The 6,816-nt window shown below is 40.7% G+C and overlaps 1 protein-coding gene across 1 annotated transcript in view; it reads right to left on the reverse strand.

Annotated features, from left to right (window-relative positions):
- The window catches only part of LOC109423852 (uncharacterized membrane protein DDB_G0293934), a 619,352-nt gene extending 616,842 nt beyond the window's left edge, over positions 1 to 2,510 (reverse strand). Inside the window, exon 1 of the mRNA XM_062852168.1 lies at positions 1,983 to 2,510. The gene's annotated coding sequence lies outside the window, so the exon portion shown is untranslated. The remainder of the gene's footprint in view (positions 1 to 1,982) is intronic.
- Positions 2,511 to 6,816: the final 4,306 nt, after the last annotated feature.

The following is a 6,816-nucleotide window of genomic DNA, read 5'->3' on the forward strand; positions in this document are numbered from 1 at the left end:
GCTTACAGTAAAAATTTGAAATTTTGTATGCGGTTTTTCGAAAAGGTACAGCTAGTCGACCATTTTTTTAAATGCGAAAATTTTGCCTGTCCCGATCATTTTGTCTATCCCCTGTATGTTTCATTCGTGTTTGGATCAACAAAATAATTTAAATGGTTCGTCATCTTCGGTGATGACATGTGTAATATTTTGATCAAAATGAAAGCAAGTGTTTTGATTGACATCACTTATGAGGTGAGTCCAGATTATGTGACTTTTCCCCCTACCCACTTAAAAAAAAACTCTTTCTGTGACAGGCGTAGAGAAGCAGAGCACCCCTTCCCTTCTTCGATGACTGTAAGGGCGTGGCTGGCGTCGTTATTGACCTCATATAGTTTGGAATTCTGGAAGGTGCATACTGAGTACGGTATGGTACTTCCAAGCTCCGTTTGTTGATTCCTTGTATGATTTCGATTGTTTGAGTAACAACTACGAATTTGTACGGCCATCAATGCTCATGCTCAGGTTCGTGACATATAAATACCACACAAGTGGTAATATAATTCCAGCACGGGGGTGCTCATAAACCCCATATGAAAAGCAGCAATGTGCAACACCGGATTAATGCGGTTCGCTCAAAACTCCCAATACCTCTGAAAGGACTGAGGAAAGGATCAACCCATCATACCGGGATGTTGCAAACTATGGATACCTCAAAATAAAACTCTCAACAGATCAATTGTCTGCAAAAATCAAGAATCAGCAGACTGGCTAGAAAGCATTAATCTTTCGATAACTCCCTGGACAGGGGCAAAACTTTTAGCAGTAGATGAAAAAGACATTCCTCGTCCAGAAATATTTACCAGCTTTTCCCATTTGGAGGAAAAACAATACGTAGAACTTCGAATGAGTGTAATCAGTTTCGTACCTTTTAATTCCGCCCTAATTGCTTATCCTTTGACAGATACGCGTATTTCGACTACCATTTGTAATCTTCCTCCAGGGATGGGAACACTCACATGCGAAGAGTTACACTCACTTGCTATTTTCTCAGCTCAAAAGCGTGCAATCAAGAAACGATGTATGGACGACTTTTACCTTTTGGTTTTGTCTAAAAGTTTGCCGAACAAAGTATGGGTCGCACACGCATATCGAAAGGCGTGAGGGAGCTGCGAAGGCAACTCTCCACGAGGTGAATGTAAATTACACTCACCTTGTGGAGAGTCGCTTTCACAGGTCTGCCACGACTTTGGTATAGGTTTGCGACCCCTACTCTATTTAGCAAACTTTTAGACAAAACCACAAGCCAAAAGTCACCCATACATCGTTTCTTGATTGCACGTTTTTGTGCTGAGAAAACAGCAAGTGAGTGTAACTCTTCGCAAGTGAGTGTTCCCATCCCTGTCTTCCTCAGCGTCAGTTATTCGAGTGGATAGCTCAAAACTTTGGTCGCAGTGGTGATAATACCCAACACGAAAAAAATAGTTCTATTTTTATTTATATAGATATAGCCAATCATGTACTTAACTTCTAAAAAACAACCACGAAATTTTCTTAATCTTAAATCTCGAGAATGATAAGTACAGCCAGGTAGATCAGAAACGTGCCAAGATTGACTCTACGATCATGGTACAGGTTTTCTAAATTTCTATTTTTCCATCTGTAGGACATTGTTTCTAGTTTCCAAGTGTAACAAATTAGTTCCTTGTATTTTTAGATATGTGCGGACCTTTAATTTTACTTACTGGCTCAAATACACCGACTTTAATTCGCTTGGTATCCTAAAACAAATATGTTTCCTTGCACGCACAGGTTACCTAGTATTACAGTAAAACATTCAATCGATAGGCCATTCTCACATTCACCAGTACGACCCGCATCAAAAATAGGTAATCCTCTTATTTGTTTCCTCGATAAGCCTTTCACCAACAGATATCACCAATCAACATAAACAAAAGTTGAAGCTCCCGCCAAAACCCCGAAACGAACGACGAGGTACTTACCTTTCTTGATTTCGCCCCACGTTTTGACGATTTTTCTCTGGCAACTGTTCCACACAAAAAGAGGGCAACGCTCCTGCCCTTAGACGGCACAACACACCTGAGCCCTGAACAGGATACCGACACTGACTGGAGGAGGAGGTACGGGAACAACGCCAGGAGATGACAAACATCCATTGACTGCCAAACACTTCACCACCGCACAGCTTGAATTGTAAAACCGGCTCTTTTCTTGTAGGTACACCACCGAGCGAGCCGAAGCTGAAACACAGGAAGTTGGCCCTAGAAACTGGTGTAGCCTATCACACAATACACACTCTAGCTAACAGCTTCACTTCTTCTTCATCCGAATTTCTACCACTTTCCACCGTTTTAGCAGGTAAGCCAAACTGGCTGTATCTGTCTGTTTTCCTTTTTATGTTGCTCTTATTGATGCTTCTGGCTGGATTGTGCTTCTCCCGTTTGAATGAATTTCCTCAAATTCCACTTCTTTGGCATTGGATTTTCTGTTTGGCTGTCGCTGAATCTGAATGATCTGCAATGCACAGAATGGATCATTCTTTAACGATTGATATCCAAATAATTAAAACCATAGAAAATCAGTAATAAGACACATATTACCAACAAAAAATTCAATGGTAGTTTTACATGTACCATGCATAATCAAACAAATAGCAATACATCACTTAAGTAAAACCTTGCATTATTTGTCATTTTTTTGGCTAGACTCAGAATATGGATTCAAACCCTTTACCATGATCCAATGCTACGCGCCAACCGATGCTGCCGAAATGCAAGACAAAGAGAACTTTTACAGCCAACCAAATGTTGTCGTGGATAAGGGCGACTTCGACGCGAAGCTTGCTTCCGACAACTCGGACTATGACCACTTCATGGGACGCCATGATCTCGAAGAGAACGGAGAGCTGTTTGCCGAGTTTTGTGGCAACAACGACTGTTTCGTAAAACAGTCGAAAACACCAACAGTTATGATTCTCTGGCTTCAGCGCTGAGTATTGTAACTATAGAATCGATTGAGTGGGCGCTAAATAACTTTACTTCTTTCAAATCTCCTGCACAGATAAAAATAGGTAATTAGATTTACCCGTCATGTAAACTTTATTTTAATTATGTAAACTTCATTTTAGTCATGTAAACTTTGTGTTATGACGGTTTACATGATATACAATGTAAATTTATGTTATATGTCATGTAAACACTCAGAGTCATGCTGAATTACATGACATATAATTGAAATTTACATGGTATTTTATTACTTTTACATGATATGTCATGTAAACTTCTGTGATATCCCACGCTCCAAACATGTGCATCATATTTCACAGAACTTTACACTCCTTTTTCGATCTGTGTGGGGCAGATGGGGTTTATCCTATTTTGCTTCAAACATGTTTTGAAAAAATACTTGTTTGCAGTTTTGCTACAGGATATATTCCCAAATCTTGGCGGGATATTACTGTGAAGTTCATTCCGAAAGTGGATCGTGCGTCGTATGAAGAAGCAAAGAGTTTCAGACCTATCCGTTTGACCTCTTTTCTTCTGAAATGCTTAGAACGCATTGTGGATCATCACATCCGTGATGTTCATCTCGCCAACGTGCCTCTTCATGTGAACCGACATGCCTACCAATCTGGTAAGTCCACTGTGACTCTTTTACACAAAGTTGTTTACGATATCGAGAAAGCATTCGCTCAAAAGCAATCCTACTTGGGTGTTTTCATCGAGGGTGCCTTTGACGATGTGCCTTTCGATGCCATATTGGAAGCCGCACGGGGTCATGGTATATCTCCAATGATTTCCAATTGGATTCACCAAATGCTCAAAAACCGACATCTCTTCTCGACATTACGTCAAGCCGCGATTAGGAAATTGAGTGTTTGTGGATGCCCTCAAGGGGGAGTCTTATCATCACTTTTGTGGAATCTCGTAGCAGATACGCTCCCGAGTAGGTGGAAAAATCTGATGAATAACATATTCAGTTATGATTGATTGAATTACTGAAGAGCAAAAACTGATATTGGTTTGATTGATTTAAGAGGTAAAAGAACAGAAAAAATAGCAAATTCTAATATGGTGAACTACTCAATAAAAGCTCGTTAAGATATTACAAGATCAAAACAATACCAGACAAGATTTGTCATTTTTTTTAGAAAAAAAAAATAAAAAATGTCAGCATGCAGGATCGAACCTACTACCTTAGGATTCACAGGCGGCGATGCTTACCACTTAACTGTGGCTCGCTGTTGTCAATAACATGGGAATAAGAGCATGCGGTTCTTCGTTCCCACAGCTCAGAAAGGGGCACAAGGCATTTCACTAACACCCATACTGCCGTTATACGCATAATTGTCCCATGTTATATGGGATTCCCATATAACATGGGACAAATGGGCGTAGAACGGCAGCATAGAGATGGTGTATGTGTTCCATTTCGTGCAGAAGAGCTGAACTTGTTCTTATGTAGAAATTTTCAGCTATTTCGACAAGAACAAAAACTGATATCATATCACTTTGAGCTATTCGTGCGATATTCATTAGAATTTTGAATAACTCATCAAAATCACATCGAGCTATGCTAGCAAAAAGTGTTCGATTTGAGATATGATTTAGATATTCTCCTCTACCCGGGTATTGAGGCAACTCAATAATAGCGGTTTTCCTACTTATGGTTTTGCCGACGACTACCTAACATTGTTAGTCGGTATGTGCATCAGCGCCCTTTTCGACCTGATGCAAAACGCTCTTCGGGTAGTTGAGGGTTGGTGTCGCCAATATGGCCTTTCGGTTAATCCGAGTAAAACATCAATATTGTTCTTTTTACGGAAAGGCGAAACCGTCATGGCGTTTGACCTTTGCGTCTCTTCGATTCTGAAATCGATGTGACTGAACAGGTAAAGTACGTTGGATTCATTCTTGATTCCAAGCTTTCCTGGACACCTCACATTGTTCAAAATCAAGGAAGCTTATATGGCCTTCGGGCAATGCCGGCGAACATATCAGGTATCAGGTATCAGAAGGCCGGCTCCAGAGGCACGTTATCCTCCATTTGGGACATTTGTGCCATCGCCATACATATGAGCCTATTTCATCATTTACCTGAGGAAGAATGGGACAAGGGATGGGAATTGGGAAAGGGAAAGGTGATGAAATAGGAAGGGGTGCCCTAGAAGAGGGAATGAACGCATAAGCGCAACGAGAGCTCATAGCTCATACCACAACGGGGTTAATCAGTGCCCTGAAAAGGACACTGTAAAACGCATAAGCGTACAAAGAGCCTATAGCTCATTGGAGGTAGCTTGCGACGTCATGCGGCTTTCAATATGACATAGAAAGGCACGTCATCAAAAGCATCCTCAATATTCAAGAAATCACCCAAGCAAAAACTACGTTTGAGCGAGTGCTTTCTTGAAAACGTATACAACTTTATGTAAAAGAGTCACTGTGGGCATCCCAAATTGGGAGACATGTGAGTTCACATGAACAGGCATGTTAGCCAGACGAACATCACAGATGTGATAATCGACAATGCGTTTCGAGCATTTCAGAAAGAACGACGTAACCAGATAAATCTGGAACTTATTCCTTCTTTTTACAACGCACGCACCCTTTCGGGATAAAACTACAGAGTAATTTCATGCCATGAAAATACCAAATAGTAAACTACAAGAGTTCAAAACATGTTTGAAAAACTCAAATCCCTCTGGAGAAAAATAGGATAAAGCCCCATTTGCTCCAGGAGATTTGAAGTAAGCAGAGCTTTTTAGTGCTCACTAAATCGATTCTATAGCTACAATCCTCGGGGTAGAAGCTAAAGATTCGTAGCTATACAAAAGACTGGTTTATCCGAAGATATTTAGAACTTGAACAGGTCCGAGTTCCATTCAGGAATACCTCTTGCGGTCCGCACAGACCGCAGAGGACAAGCTTCTTTCAAAGCAGTAGCTATGGTATACCACAATGAAGGGCGTTGTAATAACAAAACCATAATGAAACTCTCTTGGAGTAGCAATGGAAGCGAGTTATCCATAAAATGTGATCGCAATCAATTATTACAGGTTCCCTAGCTTGTTGAGCAGGGACGCTTGAATACGCAAAGTTTGCGAAGGAACACTCCAAAGTGCAAAAAGGTCAAATGGAGAGTCCTCATCTGACACATGCCAATCAGTCAACTCATGACAAATTCTGCTCATGCAGAGTTGGGTTAGGTGCAATTCTATGTTAAGTTAACCATGAACTGTACTACCTAAGTATTCCATCAAACTGAAGCATCTCAAATCAATGTTTGAGCTACTTCAGATGCCAAATATCAGCGAAAAGATGCTGAAAACAAGAGCTTGCTTGAAGGCATCCATAAGGAAAGGTTGAAACACACTGTTAACGTTATTCTAAAATAGAGCATGTTCGAGGCACGACAGTTCATCTATAATGAAAAAAGCAAAGCTGGGTTCACAAGGTAACCTAAACAGAAATTACCCTACGAAAATGAACTTTTTGAAGTAGATCCACTTGGGCTACATACGTTGAAAATTGATCTGAGGTTTCCTTGCCGTAGCCACTACCCAAACTAGACAGGATAACGCACTTCACAATCACAGCACAAAAAGGAAAAACGCCAATAGCGAAAACGCATTAAGCGAATCCATATAGGCAGTAATGTAAGCTAATTAACAACATTTGAATAACCCCGCCCTTATTTAGCCTGAAATTTGAGACTTAAGAAGGGCAACTGATTATCTCGGAGAAACGCAAGGTCCACTGCACCATTGCTCCGGTTAGCGCAGTAAGGGCGTAATACTGTGGAGGACGCCCTAATTCT

The sequence above is a fragment of the Aedes albopictus genome, chromosome 2 (genome assembly GCF_035046485.1).
Source record: "Aedes albopictus strain Foshan chromosome 2, AalbF5, whole genome shotgun sequence".
Taxonomy (NCBI): Eukaryota; Metazoa; Arthropoda; class Insecta; order Diptera; family Culicidae; genus Aedes; species Aedes albopictus.